The sequence below is a fragment of the Lepisma saccharinum genome, chromosome 14 (assembly GCF_977018435.1).
Source record: "Lepisma saccharinum chromosome 14, izLepSacc3.1, whole genome shotgun sequence".
Taxonomy (NCBI): Eukaryota; Metazoa; Arthropoda; class Insecta; order Zygentoma; family Lepismatidae; genus Lepisma; species Lepisma saccharinum.
In genome coordinates, this window is record NC_139242.1 from 26,257,333 (window position 1) to 26,274,754 (window position 17,422).

Genomic DNA, 17,422 nt, shown 5'->3' on the forward strand with positions numbered 1-17,422 from the left:
GCGAAACCAAGGCTGAGTCTGTTTGTACTACATAGCTCTCTCATAGCCGGGCTATGGTTTGTAGAACGAGGGTAATTATGCCAGGGACCCAATTTCGAGTTCTGGTCGAGCCTACACATTTTCAGCTACAATTCTTCCAAGTACAAGCACATTAATAGAAGATTAATGGGGCCGAAAATCTACGAAGTAAATTGCAAAAAAAAAAAAGTATGAGACAAAAATAAGAGAGACTATAAGAAGAGGACACAAATGGTAGAAGTAGCGTGACAAGCGGAAGAAAACAATTTTGTAAGGTTTCAGTATAAATAGAGGCAGTGCAGTTCGAACCCTTATTAACGTATATATGTCTCATTGCCCAGCATAGGCGCCGACTCCATGGGGCTTGGGGGGGCTCGAGCCCCCCCCCCCCCAATGTTAACGATAAGGGGGCAGAGCCCCCAAATAATTTTGCTTTAGAGGAACTAATGTATTATTTTGCTTCTCTTGTAAAGTTTACTCAGAATTGTGCCACATGAACTTAACTTTAAATACACATTTGAAATGTTCTAGACCATCAATTTGGGGGGCTGAGACCGCTAAACCATCAACTTTGGGGGGGGGGGGCTGAGGCCGCTAAACCATCAACTTTGGGGGGGGGGGGGCTATGACCAGAGACAGCAAAACACATGACTTATTACTATATACTAAGTATGTAATTATGAGTATTGTTAAAATTTTTACTAAAGAGAGTTTCAAAAGACGATGTGCATGAACTAGGGTAGTGGATGAGACTTTTGGGCTACAAATGGCTCTAACATGACATTCAGAACGAGATCATTGATATATTAGGGAGATCTGTTTTGCGCTCCGTGGTAGCAGATATTAAAAGTCGGGAATATTTTGCTATTATGGTTGACGAAACTTGTGAAATATCCATTCGTGGACAATATTAATATTCTGCTTTCGAACTGTGAATAAAAACTTTGATATTTGTGAGGAATTCATGGGGTTTTACGTGATTCCGAACACTGAGATCAAAACTTAAAAAAGGGAGAGAGTGAGTCATTCATTAATTTATTTCAGTGATCAGAGCCCCCCCAATAATTTTGACAAGTTGCCCAGTCATCCATTTCATCATTCATCCACATCGTCGCTATTAACGTAGCCAGGGGAGGGCTAAGGGGGCTGAAGCCCTCCCCGAAATCCTACAAATATATAATTTAAATAGTGTATAGTGGTAATTAATTTTACTTCCTTGGCAGGAATATACATTAGATCGAAAAAACGTTTAGTGTATAACAGTGGAACCAGGTTATAGTTTTATTTTCTACCATTTAATCCTAAGAATAAATGGATCCACAGCTATCAAAATGTATAGTTTTCTTTGTGAGAAATACAATAACTATGAATTCAGTACACTAACTGTACAAAATGTGAGAAAAATAATGGACAACAGTGTTGGATATTCACTCATAAGGTGGATCGAGTAGCATAGCTTCTCCATTTATATAATAATAATAATTATAATAATAACAATAAATTTGGAATTAAAATTGGTTTATTTTTAATAACTTATAATAGTTATTATTGTAAAATGACAAATTTTAACCGTGGTAATAATTATTATTGTCATTATCATTTCTAATAATAAAGTTTTATCAAATATTTTTGGCGATGCCTGTGCTGATTAGGGATGACCCTCACCCGAAATAAAATCCAGGCTACGGGCCTGCCAGAGAGGCAGAAAAGCGTGCAGATTACATTTTTGATGTTAAAGTAACTATTCTACTGATAGTTAAGCAACACTTTTCTTAGTTTCTGTGTAATGAAATATGAAACTTAACACTGTTGATTAAACATGACTAGCCTTAAAATAGTTTCCCAGATTTGTAGCTAAAAGAGAACAATTTTGTGTCACGGGTGAGACGTACGAAACTGCCTCTTCACTTAACAAGAAATTTATTTTAATTCCTGTGAATTATCAAATGATAAAAAATGAATTATTTATGACGATGAGAGAACGTAGCGTAATTGGTCTATGAATATTCTAGTGGAGTTGAGGGGGAAATGTAACAGTTAATGGATAAATTAAGTGTTTTTTGGTGTCGCGGGTGGGACATAATAGAAAACAAAAATAAGTAAAAAAGTTAAAATAAACTAACAATATTTAAAATACCTACTAACTTCTAAGTTAATTATGTATAATGCTTGAATTTTTATGCAAATGACAATCTCACGCACGAGATAGGATAAAGTTACAACATTGCATTTAATTTTAAACATTGAGGTTCATGGACACTTTCACATGCAATGCCCAATATTTATCAATAGTGCTCCCTTCATCCATTGTGTCTTTGCAGTGGTAGCGTCGTTGCCTTTTAATCAAGGGCTCCCGGGTTTGACTTAAAACAATCAATCAAACCATTGTGTCTTTGAAACAACTGAAGAAAAGACCGACAGAAAGCATGAATAGTGTAGCCACGTGTTTTGCGTCAGTCTTATCTGTCAAACCCCAGACTTACTCTCTGGTCAAACTTACATTATCATGCAAGACTAACAAGACGTTACGTGTAGACCAGACCTGACACTCTATATAGCATTCTTAAACCCGAAAGTTTGCACAAACATTTTATGAATGTTAAATAATTCACACCACCTGTCATCCAGATGCGTTGCTTCGGAACGTGACGCATTAACATGCAGGGGTTCCCATCCCCTCCCCAAGACCTATGACGCTAGTAGTAGGTAAATACGATAAGGACTGTTGGTGTTTAATATTCACAATTTATTTGCACGTATTTAGAACTCATTTGCATAATTTAGAATAAATTTGCATATCATTAGAATACTTTACATTTATGTATTTGCATGTTTATAACTTTTATGAATATATAATTATTTATTTTATGAAAAATATGTATATAGAAGGTAGTTAGAGGTACTAAACGCTATGCATATGGTTTTATATTCATTACTGTAAAGTATGTAATGTATAAATCGATAATATTAATGTTTATAGTATTGAAAATAAGGGTTTACGGTTTATGAAACGCTATGAAAGGTGTTAATGGTTCGAAAGAAGACGGTCCCGGTACTCGATCCCGCGATATGCAACTGTAATAAATGGTTTTATTGTACAATGTATGTAATAATCTTATTATTGTATGAAAGACACTAGACAGAATACGGTCTCTGAATCTGAACTCCGCGCAGGTAGACGAGAAAAGAATTTGGGGGATGTGCGATCTAGGTCAAATGACGTCAGAACGCCAGAACAAAGAAATAACCCGATTGACCAATCAGAACCGGTTTTTCCAAGGTAAACTAGAACACAAGAATAGGAGAAAGGTATGCAATGCTGGAGGGCAGGGGAGGGATTGAACCAGACAACAAAGGATGTCTGGGAATGCGCAGCAAGGGTCAAATTTTTGAAACTGTGCGTCGCTTGCATGCTAGAATATCTTTCTGTCAAAGTAGGCCAAGGTTTTCTAGAACACTAGAACAAAGGATGATGGGAAGGGGTTCAAGGTAAACTAGAACGCAAGAACAGGGGAAAGGTATGCAACGCCGTAGGGCAGGGGAGGGATTGAACCAGACAACATAGGATGTCTGGGACTGCGTGATCTAGGTCAAATCTCTGAAGCTATGCGTCGCTTGTAGAACCGGTTTCCGCCGCCAATTAATATTCCGCTCAGGCTTGCCTCCAAGGTACAGGACGCTTTAGCGCGGGGATTAGGCTAGAACGCTTGCATATCAGAACAGGTTTCCGTCTAAGTATTCCAAGTTCTTTTTCACAAATCTTTATTATTTGCAATAAAATACATTACACATTAATATTTTTATTATTGTACCAACATACAAGTCTTTGAACATTTCTGAATGCGCAACCTTGTTCAGCTTGGGGAGAAGTATCAGAATGATACTTGCACAATCCTCCTTGAAACATATACAAATTCTTAAGGGATGGACAGTTTACAGTTTTTAAATCAACAATGTTATCAATATTAAACAAATCTTTGATAATTTGGGATTTTCCTTTGCAGAAAAATGTACCACCTTGACAGTTCAAGTTCCAAACTGCCCTCCGGACATAGTATATTTCACATCCACAAGGAATATCATACATTAATGCATGGAAATTGTCTTTAATCCAGCGCGATTCTTTGTTCTCTTTGAAATAATCTGGAACACTCACAAGCGCATAATACACAGTGGCCAAATTTGTAGAACTCACACATAAATTTTCTGTTATAAATAAATCCTTGTACATCAATAATGTATTGCACCATTTTCGCTGTTATTAGCCAGTCTCTCTTTATTCAACTCTCACAAAAATACTGTGCTACCATAACTAAGCTCTGCTAAGCGTATAGGATCTATAAGAGTTTTCACTAGTTCGATATTGTTTGAAATTTCACATAACACACTATAAAAAGCTTTACCTATTCCGTCTGTACCTCGTGTACCGTCAAAGCATCCGCAACATCCTCATGGTTAGTAATATAAAAATCAAATATATGTTTTGTGTTATCCAAATCCTGTAAATAATACTGGATTCTCTCGCACATCCACTTAACACATCGTTGGCATTTATTCAAACAGCGTTCTCCTTGGCAAATAAAATAACGTTCAGAGAGTAAATCTTCATCTTTACAGCATACGCACTCACACTCGTAGAAATGGTTAACTACACAATCGTGAGCTAGTTGGTTGCCTTGTTTAGAATAACATCCCCAGCATATAATATACTTGCCAGGTGTATACCTCTTCAAAGTCTCCAACACATAATCCTTATAGATATAATTGGAAAAACATGGACATGATGCAATTATTTGACTCATGTCCTTGTCGGTTACTTTGTTGGCGTTATTTCCAGTAATAGATCCTTCCACTCACAGGTACACAAATAAGAACACCTGAAAAATAGAAACATAGTTGTAGTACTTGTTTATATTACGCATATTCATTTCTGTATTTACTTTTTCGTTTCTTTGTTTTCTGGATTTATATCTTATTTCAAAAACTAGTGGAGAAATATACATTCCAGTGGTAAAATCTCTTGCGAGGTACTCACCGCAGTATAGTTAGCCTTGTTTGTGAAGCTTGAAGACGCCATCTTTCACTAATGGTCCCTTTCTGTCACACGAACAAAATTAGAAGCACCTGAAAAATAGAAAAATAGTTGTAGTACTTGTTCACATTGCGCATATTCTTTTTGGTTTGCATTGACGTTTTCTTCGTTTCAATTTTTGCATTTACATATTATTTAAAAACACACTACATAATAAAAATCATTTACCTTAATTATACGTAGCTTCTCTTGAGTTCTTTGTCTGAAACTCACGGCCAATAATCACAGCTTGCTATCTTCTCTGACACAATGCTTCACAAATACTTCTCAAAATAGCTTCTGCTTGCTTTTACGCAGTTTTTATACCTCGTAAGCAAAACTGACGCTTTCTCTGATTGGTTGAAATAAAACCAACGCGTTTTCTATTTGGATGAAATAAAACCGACGCGTTTTCTGATTGGTTCCAATATTCTTAACATTTGTTCATCCAAAAACCTAATAGTTATCATCCAAATGCATTAACAAATACACCCTGAAAATAGTTTGAAATATTATACACACCTTAGAACTTTGTAATATCCTAATATAGAAATACAGAACCAAAAATAGCATAGTGGAAATCCAGGGGCGGCGCGTGCCTTTTCAGGCAGGCAGGGCAAATTTTTCTTTTGGGTGGAGAGGGGGGAGTTAATTTCTATATTCCTCTCTAAGGTTTTTGAGAGGAGTTCCTTGACATGGAGTAAGTAAATTGTTCGAACAATTTGGAATAAAATGTAACATTCTGATCGAGATATCTCTCCAAACAGCATTAAATACTCACTACGTAGGAATACGAAAAATCAGCAACATATGGAACAAATTACATGAATAAAAAAAACTCGAATACTGACGTCGGAACCCTATATGCTTGCAGTAACTAAACTTTGGGTAGATACTGGAATGATTAAGAAAATGTTACACTGCAGTTTCTCTTCCATTGTCAATGAATTGAAAGGCGTAGATATTAAAGTTTCTACATGATTCAATGTCATATTCATCAAGTATCCACTTATATCAATGACTAAGTAGGAAGATGATGCAGCGTTAAGTTCAGTTACAACACTTTACATTGGCCATGTACCCCCCAGAAGTTCGTTTATACTTACGAAGATATTCTGCATGTCAAGTTGCTGGAACACAGACACAATTACACAAATAAATAAACACGTACAGTAACTATAAACTAGCAAAAAACTAATTATTTCATAAGTGACCAATACGCACACAGATGGAACGCAACGCAAACTCACACACTAACTCAAATCCAAATCCGTATTACAATGGGAAGAAAAGAAAGGTGGATCTTTTTGAAAATACTAGGGACTAGTTTGTGCAATAAAAAGTGGTGTCAAATTTTCAGGTCGCCGGAACAAGCGCGAAGAAAAGCATTCGAGGGATTTTTTTCTATGTTATTGCTGCAGGCTGGAAGAACAGATAAACTGCCTGCCAAGCATTGGAAACACTGAACGGTGAACGAGGCAAACATGAATGGGCAGGGCACCTCGTTCTCTGCCCAGAGACGGCTACGAATTTTGCGCTTTTCCATTGTGAGGGGACCGTCCCTTGCCTATGCTGTAAATGTTTGGATCAGTCAGTGACGTCACGTCTCAGGGCAGAGCTGAGATTGGACTCTCTCCAACAGGACGGAGAAATATATTAACCTCGCACAGGATGCATACCCTGTAAGTCTGGTTGCAGCAACGTAGGAGTTGAGGGAGTTAGTTACGCGTATATACCGATCGTCTCTTCAGCTGAAGTTTTTATGTTAAAATTGTTGTGGGGCAGTGCCCTAGTTGCCCTTTATGTAGCATCGCCACTGTGGAAATATGAAAACCGAAAACTATAAAATAACTTAGTTAAAAATACTTTTTTCTTTAGTTTTTAGAAAAAATAAAAAATAAAACTTTACAAATTAGTGAATGTGAGACACAAAACACAATAAATAGAAAATTTAATACAAAGATTTAAAACAAATCTCTTTGTAACTCCAAATTGCAATAAAAAATGTTGCCTGAATAGTTAAAATTGTGTTAATAGAATAAAAAATTACATAAACTTGTGAAATAATAAATTAAAAATTGATACAATGTCTTTGTGAGTAAAATATAACAAACAAAATGTTGCCTGAATAGATGAAATTGTGTTATTTGAGTAATATTAAGCCTAAACTTGTAAAATAAAAGGGTAGAACTTGGCAAAACATACTTTTGCATCCAAAATACAATTGAAAACTTTCTTGAATAGACTAAGTCGGCTTGCTTTGGTAAAATAAACGTAAAATTGAAAAATAAAAGAGTAAAACTTGACGAAACACACTTCGTGTGTACAAAATTTAATTCAAAACACATTTAAAATGTGTTATTTGAGTAAACTTGGAGAATAATCCTGTTAGCTTGGAAAATATATATCTGTGTGTGTGTGTGTTTGTGTGTGTCCAAAATGTAATAAAAAACACGTTCAAATTGTGTTATTTGAGTAAATATTAGGCTAAACATGTGAAATAAACAGATACAAATTGAAAACTCACACTTTGTGTGTCGAAAATGTAACTAAAAGTCTTTCCTAAAGAGATGGAATTGTGTTATTTGAGTAAAAATAGGTATAAACTTGTAAATAATAAGTTAAAAGTTGAAAAAATCTCTTTGTAAATGCAAAATATCCTGAATAGATGAAATTGTGTTATTTGAGTAATAATAAGCCTAAACTTGTGAAATAAACAGATAAAAATTGAAAACTCACTTTGTGTGTCGAAAATGTGACTAAAATACTTTCCTGAACAGATTGAATTGTGTTATTTTGGTAATAATAAGCCTAAGCTTGTGAAATAAACAGATAGAAGTTGAGAACACACACTTTGTGTGTCGAAAATGTAGCTAAAAATCTTTCCTGAACAGATGAAATTGTGTTATTTGAGTAATAATAAGTCTAAACGTGTGAAATAAACAGATAGAAGTTGACTAAGCGCACTTTGTGTGTCAAAAATGTAACTAAAAGTCGTTCCTGAACAGATTCAATTGTGTTATTTTGGTAATAATAAGCCTAAACGTGTGAAATAAACAGATAGAAGTTGAAAACACACACTTTGTGTGTCGAAAATGCAACTAAAAGTCTTTCCTGGACAGATTGAATTGCGTTATTTGAATAAAAATAAGGATAAACTTGGAAAATGTTTAACATAAAGTCAAAGTTTGGTAAAAAGATAAACTCAATATTATGTTAAATAGCACACAGTAACATACATTTACTACCTAAATCAATAATCAAAGGGTCCTAGGTTCGATACCCCGTGATAAAAGCAAATAGTGAAAACTGTAGGCCCAGTCCCTGATAGCTCTCCCTTCTTCATAGTACAGATAAAAAACCCTTACGCTTCGTTCTCCTTGTTCAAAATAAAATTCTCGCTCCAATCTAATTGGGTATCCAAAAATCCTTTTATCTTGTGTTCTGGGCAAACTTGGCCTACTTAGACGGAAACCTGTTCTGACATGCAAGCGTTCTAGCCTAATCCCCGCGCTAAAGCGTCCTGTACCTTGGAGGCAAGCTTGAGCGGAATATTAATTGGCGGCGGAAACCGGTTCTACAAGCGACGCATAGCTTCAGAGATTTGACCTAGATCGCGCAGTCCCAGACATCCTTTGTTGTCTGGTTCAATCCCTCCCCTGCCCTCCAGCATTGCATACCTTTCTCCTATTCTTGTGTTCTAGTTTACCTTGGAAAAACCGGTTCTGATTGGTCAATCGGGTTATTTCTTTGTTCTGGCGTTCTGACGTCATTTGACCTAGATCGCACATCCCCCAAATTCTTTTCTCGTCTACCTGCGCGGAGTTCAGATTCAGAGACCGTATTCTGTCTAGTGTCTTTCATACAATAATAAGATTATTACATACATTGTACAATAAAACCATTTATTACAGTTGCATATCGCGGGATCGAGTACCGGGACCGTCTTCTTTCGAACCATTAACACCTTTCATAGCGTTTCATAAACCGTAAACCCTTATTTTCAATACTATAAACATTAATATTATCGATTTATACATTACATACTTTACAGTAATGAATATAAAACCATATGCATAGCGTTTAGTACCTCTAACTACCTTCTATATACATATTTTTCATAAAATAAATAATTATATATTCATAAAAGTTATAAACATGCAAATACATAAATGTAAAGTATTCTAATGATATGCAAATTTATTCTAAATTATGCAAATGAGTTCTAAATACGTGCAAATAAATTGTGAATATTAAATACCAACAGTCCTTATCGTATTTACCTACTACTGACGCACTCCCCCCAAAATGGTAGAATATACCCCTCCCCGCCTTACAACTAATTATTTACTCAAATTATTTTGGCGAGCCAAAATTTGCGGAACAATATAATAGACATATTTAAACAATATATGTTTACTTTAGGCTTTTTTTACAATATAGACATTTACATGTATATTACTTTGAGTTTTGACATTTATTGAAATGACATTTTACATAAATGATGATAACTTCTGACTTTGAAAAGTTGTTGCAGCAAACTTATTGATACTTTCCTCATTTTGCACAACTTTTAAAATTGTTACTGTGATTCCTTGACTAACCTTGTCACCTTCCCCTTACTTTCCAAACCGATACTAAAGGCATGAGAGGTGAGGTTTCATTTCAACACCATCACCACGGGTAGGTATAAAAACTGCATACAATAACCATAACGAAAAATCAATAACAAGTAAATCAACGAAACGATTGTGAAGAAATTTATAGAATTGGTAGCTAAACTATAAAATTTTGTCCCCCCCAAAATTGCCATGACGCAGGCGCGTCATGAATCCCCCTATGGGCACCCCTGTGAACGTGTAACGTCGTAAACTGATTTCCGACAAAATGTGGGGATACGACAAGTGTCACGTGCCAGTCCCGACAACACAATGAGAAATGCAAGGAAGAAATGTTTCCCGAGAGCGACGATAGATGGCAGCACTCCATATAAGGAAAAACAGAGTTCATTGTAGAAACTAGGAGCGGAGAAGAGCGATGATATATATTATAGTAAATGCAAAATATATAAAGAAAGAGTATAAAAATTATAGAAGGAGTGAATGAAATGTTGTATATAGCCAATTAAGATAATTAAGAATATGCTCGTATATGAAACAATTAGGAAAGTTCATAAGTGAGCAAATGAATCCAGAAATGTATCTCTCTCTCCTTTTTGATCTTCTGACGAGGAGAATATCGTCAGCTTTTGTATTTGTCCGTCCCTCAGTGGCGCTGTGGTCAAATTAGACGCCCCGAAGCACTTACGGTTGCGCTTCTTCTTAGACGCACTGGGCCATAGGCAGCGCTTGCTGTTAGCGATCCTGGGCTATTCCCCTTTGGTCGTTACATAGGAGGTGGCGCTATTGTCAGTTTAGTCGACCCTACTCTTTCTATAAGTATAGCTTGTATCGTTTGCCAAAGAAACTGGGAAAGCGAGCGCATATATGTAATAAATAAGATTACGATTTAAAAGGGGAAGAAATAAATTAGAAGAAGGAAAAGAAGAAGAAGCCTTTTCCCAAAATAGAAGGAAGGAAAGAAGAAGCCTTTTCCAAAAAACAGAAAGAAGGAAAGAAGAAGCCTTTTCCCAAAATAGAAAGAAGAAGCCTTTTCCCAAATCAAATAAGAAAAAGAAGAAGAAGTATTTTCCAAAAACAGAAAGAAGAAGAAGCCTTTTCCCAAATCAAAGAGAAGGAAAAGAAGAAGTCTTTTCCAAAAACAGAAAGAAGAAGAAGTCTTTTCCAAAATAGAAGGAAGAAAAGAAGAAGAAGCCTTTTCCCAAATCAAAAATAGGAAGGAAGAAGAAGCCTTTTTTTCCAGAAATTACGAGGAGAAAGAAGAAGAAGATTTCCTTTTAAGAAGAATATAACCGACGTAAAGCAGCACACACACACACACACACACACACACACACACACACACACACACACACACACATATATATATATATATATATATATATATATATATATATATATATATATATACGAGCTTCGCTATATATTTTCTCTCTATTGTGTATAGTTTCCAGAATATAGATCCGCATTTACTATATCCTCTTGGCTATAAAACGCTTTCTTATTTGGAATTCTCGAATAAATAACCTATCCCCTGAGATTAAGATATCTGTAGCCGTGGTAAATAACATTTAAGTACGTACCCCCAAAGGGCGTACCACAAGCCAGCATTCAGACGGTGAAATAAGCAATACAACATACTTATATATTGCTCTGGATAAGGTGCCATATCAATGAGTATAAAAAACGCAGCATGAATAATGAAAACATATTAAAACTAATAAGAAAAAGTTTACCAAAAATCTGGCCAATTCGTTTTCTTCATAATTTTATTTGTGTAAAGTCTGGAATTGGTTTTCCAATGTCAACAGGTTTCTTTCATTATCTAAGGCAGAATTAATTTACAGAAATAATGGAGTTTAAGAGGATGGCCACCGGGGTGTATTACGTGGGAGTCAACCTCACTTTCACGTAGTAATCGGTTATCAATATGTTTATTCATCATTAAGCATTACACTAATGCAATAGAAGTCGTCATTGGTACAAATATACCGTGCGTTCATTTCGATCTGCAGCCGAGAGATCGGGAGAAGCGTGGCGGGCGGCGCTGACGGAGATGCCGACATTTGCGGCCTGTAATGCCCGCTTATTTTTATAGACATATGCAGACATTTATATAAATATTGCAAAACGATCACTAACCTGTGTTATAACACGCAAAAGTTCTTCTGTAATTCATCCAAGTTCTGCTCTTATATGCACAAATAAATACGCTTTAGAAACGATGTTAAGAGCCACAGATAATAAAACATTTTAATCATAGTTTTGACCAGTAACGTCCTGCTTAAGTTTATATCCTTCAGTGGCGTATCCTGGTTTTAACTAGTGGGTAATCTCCAACACTTGATTCATCCACCCACTCCTGAAGTCTCCCTGCAAATTTACCTCAACATCCATACAGGATTTATGAATATATGTGATAAAAATGTTACCTTATTGTTGCGACCTTTGTCGAATAATTGTTGTGATTGCACTTGCAGTTAATCTACGTTTAGAATTTCAAATAATAAAACAAGAAAATATAATAAATCTATAAGAAAAAACCTGTAACAAAGAATATGAAAGGAATGCGGTAGTGAAATAAAAACCCTCAATATTAATTGAAGTCTAAAATTCAAGTTACCCCAGTTTCCAGTTACTCGTGCATTCCCGATTTTTGTTTGTATACATGGAAGTTTAAGTTCAAGACCTGTGTACAAGAGATGTTACTGGCCTACCTACATTAACTATTTCCAATTTCTCCGGAAAAGATCCCGTTGCAAATATTTTCACACGCAAATATTGTATTATATCCATTGCCTTTAACTTCAGTAAACACAGCACTAGCACGAATACTAAACCACTAACAGCTAAACAAATATTACATTTTCGAATCGCTAATAGGAAGAACAGCACAATGCCACCTACAACACGCATTCAATTCCCTGCGCCAATCTTCTATTGTGGTTCCTTACTCCTTGACTCAGAATTAAATTCCCTATGGATGCTGAAAAATTCCCTTTCCCAGCTTTAAATTCCCTGCGATGCGCAAGGTTTTATAAGTTGGAATCATTGCTTTTTTTGTTTATATATTTTATTCATACATCTTTTATCTTTATGATCATTATTAATCTAAAGGGGGGAAAAACAACTTAAATTAACTAATTTATGTGTACGTATACATATATATAATTTATTTCTGATAGCTTTCCCTTTTAAAAATTATTCATTTCTGTGAAAGAAGTACTCTCACTGGTTTTGAAGGCTACAAAGAAAGTAATCACGCATTTTAAAATACAAAATTGAAAAAAAGTAAGCATATAGTTTAATTACTTCATTAATCCATTGATTAAATTGTTATTTGACGTCGCTTTTCTGCCACTTTTGGTTAATCACTACGAGTGATGATATGACATTGATGAAGGGACATTTACCAAGAACTCCCAGGCCGGTATTCGAACCCTGTAGCTCTGGCGTCGTAGGGAGCTGTGCTAACACTCCGCAACGGAGGTCGGTGTAATTTCTTGAATTTCTAGTTCAAATTTTAATTTATTTAATTACCTTCATTTTCAATATTAAAGTTTTTTTTTCCTTTTACAATATCTGTTGAAATAGCAGAGATCAGTAAGACAGAAGCAAATGTAAAATGAGAATTAACATAGAATTGGTTCGCAAATGTTGTTCAGATTTCCCTGTTTCTCGCGCATTTTCAGATGTATTTTCTCTACTTTCTTTTTCAGTACGCAATTTGTGAACCCAGAATTCTGTTTTTTTCCCGAGAAATTTCCCTGTCGTAAACAACACAGCTCCTACGATACAAAGGCCATCGGGGAAGAATGGCAGAAGAGGGCGCCACTGCCAGCCGAGGGAACGCGGTGGAGAGTGCGACCGATGGACTCTCTCCAGAAGGAGCTTACCCTTGCCACGGAATAACCGCGCCTGAGAAGCAGTGTTTCCTTCCCCTCCCGTCAAGGGATTTAAAGGGAGCCGGTGGAATCTCACCCTGACGTCACCAGATTCCACCAGCTGGAGAAAAAGCCTCACGGACATTCCGCGGCAAACGGTTGAAAACATTTGCGCGCTGGAAGCAAAGACAGTAGCGTACGCAGGATTTCGTCAAGGGGGGGGGTTATTTCTAAAACTTTCTCCAAATTCACATTGCCTCTGATTTATTATACTTTAATTAAATAATAATAATCACAATTAATTAATAATACTTATAATTAATTAATTAGGTGAATTACTACTAATACTACTACTAATACCACTACTACTATTATGTAGTAGAGATCTACATAAATATACCATTTATGAAAACAATAGAAAGAAATTACTTTCTAATCATTCAATTTTTATCAAATCCTGGGAGCATTTTTTTGTTTTTGTTTTTTGTCTGGTCAACGAGGTGAGACATTTTAAGGGTGAAGAAAATCCATAAAACAAGAAAATATATTAAAATAAATTGAAATAATTAAAGTATGGAACTCATCCAAGAAGCTGCGGTGGTCTGGTCGGTAGAGCATCTGACAATCACGCGAGAGATCCGGATTCGATTCCCGAAATTGGTTGGAATTTTTCCGGCTTCTTCCCCGCATAAATGTCCCCGATAATTCACATCTGGATTGTCTCACTGTTCTTACCAACAAAACATTTTCCAATAGTTAAGCTTATTGTCGTTTGAATAATTGTCTAGTCAACAAGGTGAGACATTTTAAAGAGAGACATTCAAACGTGCTGCGGTAAATAATACAATGGAAAGGCAGACTGGTGACTGTATTCTTGTCCGCCTAGCCTTTGTCTATACATTAGCCTCTAACAACGAACCAAGAACTTTCTTTAGTTAATTCTCATTGTTCACACACAAAAAAAAATACATGTTCGTTGAACACTGGCGTGCGTAGAGGCATGGCCGATGGTTAGAGGCACATACTTTTGGTAAATAAAAAAGCAAAATTTCAGTATAAAAACAGAGTCAATTTCGGGTTCAAAAGCTGTAAATAAAATTAAATTTCGCTGTTATAGCGGTGAAAAAGCGGTATATAAAATGACATTTTGGTTTTAAAAATGTGAATATAATCCCAATTGATTTAAAAACTGCACTATTACACAAAATAAACATATCCCTTCTATTAGCACATTAAATCATTACCAGAATATTAAGTTTATTCCTGTATAGAGGAGTCCATTTTTGCTTTTCAAATATTTACAGCAAAATTAATAAATTTTCCGTGAATTGCATAACACACAGGATACTTCAGACTTCAGAAAGTGTCGCGTCGGTATATAAACGGTAAATTTCGTGTTTAAGAGTCTATTTCGCATTTTGCAGTTCATTTCACATCATTTCGTGACAAAACAGGGTACGAAAATGCACCTCACACCTTTCAGAAACCTTAAAAATTAACATTGCAATGTGTTATTTCAAATTTCGTTTTCTTTTTGTCAAAAACGAAATATGCATGCCTCTACCGATGATGCTACAGCCCCTACCAAAATATTGAGAAAATCAGAATTTTCAAATAAAAATCCGTTAAGAACTTTAAAAAATCAAAATGTGTAAATACGAAACCTCTTTTAAAGTGAGTCCCGATTACCATTTTTGTCTTTGAATACAATTTTAATAGACTGAAAAGCTCCAAAAATACGAAATATTTTATTATGCATCCTGCCCTCCTAAACGAAGCCATGTGTTATCCACATTTACTATTCCGGCCCCTCCCCCCCAAAAAAAACTGCGTACGCCAGAGTATTGAACATTGTTGCAACTGAAATACCAAACATTTTATTTCTCTTTTAAATCATAGTTACCCTCATATTTCACTTTCAAGAACTTGTGCTTATTTTCAAGGCATCACTCTGAAAGATGCGTGTGTTTGGAATGCTGTGCTTTTCTCCATGCTACATGGAAATAATAATTCAAATTATTATTATTATTATTATTATTATTATTATTATTATTATTATTAGTGGTAGTAGTAGTAGATGTAGTAATAGTAATAGTATTGTCCCAGATCTTTGACTGTGGTAAATTGGCCATTTAAAATTTTTTCCACAGCATTTTTAATAATATTTCACAAGCTCAAGGGGGGGGTTTAAACCCCGTAACCCCCCCCTTGCGTACGCCACTGAGCAAAGAAATATGTGACGAAGATTGGTTCGGAAAAATATTGTGAAGAAATAAAAAAACAAGTTTTTAAAAAATTATAGCCGGGTCATCTCCGATTACCTAGGTGACCCAGAGTATACGCCGCTGATATCCTTAAAAGATTTTTGTGCCGATGGGGATCGTTTGGAGGTTTTGAATGTGCAACACTGTATCAAGATTACGCTGTAGAAGAAACCGTTAAAAGTCAATAGTGTTCGTGAGCTTCCTTGCAATCCGAAATCTCCGAGCTCGAGTTTTTTGTTCCTTCGCGACTAGATGAAGACAGAGTTGTAAATATAGTGGCGAGCAATGTAAACCAAGAGCGTGTTAATTTCGTACTGTGCGCAAGAGTGTTATTCTTGTTTACTTGCAGTTACTTGTTTGTGTTATTGTAGTGTGTATGTGTGACGTGTCAGTGAGACGATTGGAATGCCAGCCGCAAGATTCACGTTAGAACAAAGATTTTTTTATGTATGACACGTACCTACGTGAAAACAAACTCGTGTCGAGACGTGTGTAGGTAATTTGTACAGAAATTCCCATGCGTTTCAACTCCACACAGAGATACGGTTAGACATCTTGTCCTTAAATTACGAGAAACTGTATCGTTAAATTTTAAAACACCTAAGCAAAAACGACGGATTCTAACCGAAGCAAAACTCGATGATATTGGTGCAGCGTTAGAACGTTCTCCAAACAAACCTCTACGCCGTGTTTCACAAGAGGTGGGCGTGTCAAAATCATCGGCACATACAGTCACTAAGCTACTAAAATTAAAACCATACTCTTATAACACAGGTTAGTGCTCGTTTTGCAATATTTATATAAATGTCTGCATATGTCCATAAAAATAAGCGGGCATTTCAGGCCGCAAATGTCGGCATCTCCGTCAGTGCCGCCCGCCACGCTTCTCCCGATCTCTCGGCTGCAGATCGAAATGGACGCACGGTAAAACATAATACAAGAATAGTATAAACATACACATATAAAACATAATACAAGAATAGTAGAAACATACAAATGTTAAACATACCTAATACAAGAATAGTATAAACATACAAATGTTAAACATACCTAATACAAGAATAGTATATACATACAAATATAAGACATAATACAAGAATAGCATATATATCTAAATATAAAACTCAATACAAGAATAGCATAAACAAGCCTATATAAATAATAAAAACACAGGGTGAGTATGGAGAGGATAGTATTGCACATACTAAAAGTTCTAGAAATTTAAATCTTCTTTTGAGTGCAGAATAAATTCATCTATTGAGTAGAAAACCTTTTCTCTTAGCCAGTCTTGCAGCACTCTTCTAAATTTTTCAAGAGGTGCATGGTGGGCTGTCCCTGGCAGCTGATTGAAGAGTTTTATTCCCATGTGTTTGTAATTATTTTGTACTTTGCTTAGCCTGGTTGGTAGTGTGTCCAACTTATCTTGTGTTGTGTCTGTGTATAGAGTGATGTTGAATTTATGAATATTTTATTTGATAAACGTTAGGCATGGAACAGTAATTATTTTATATTGTTTGAAAAGAGGTTTGCATGAAACAGATTGGTTGAATATTCCAGCCATCTTTC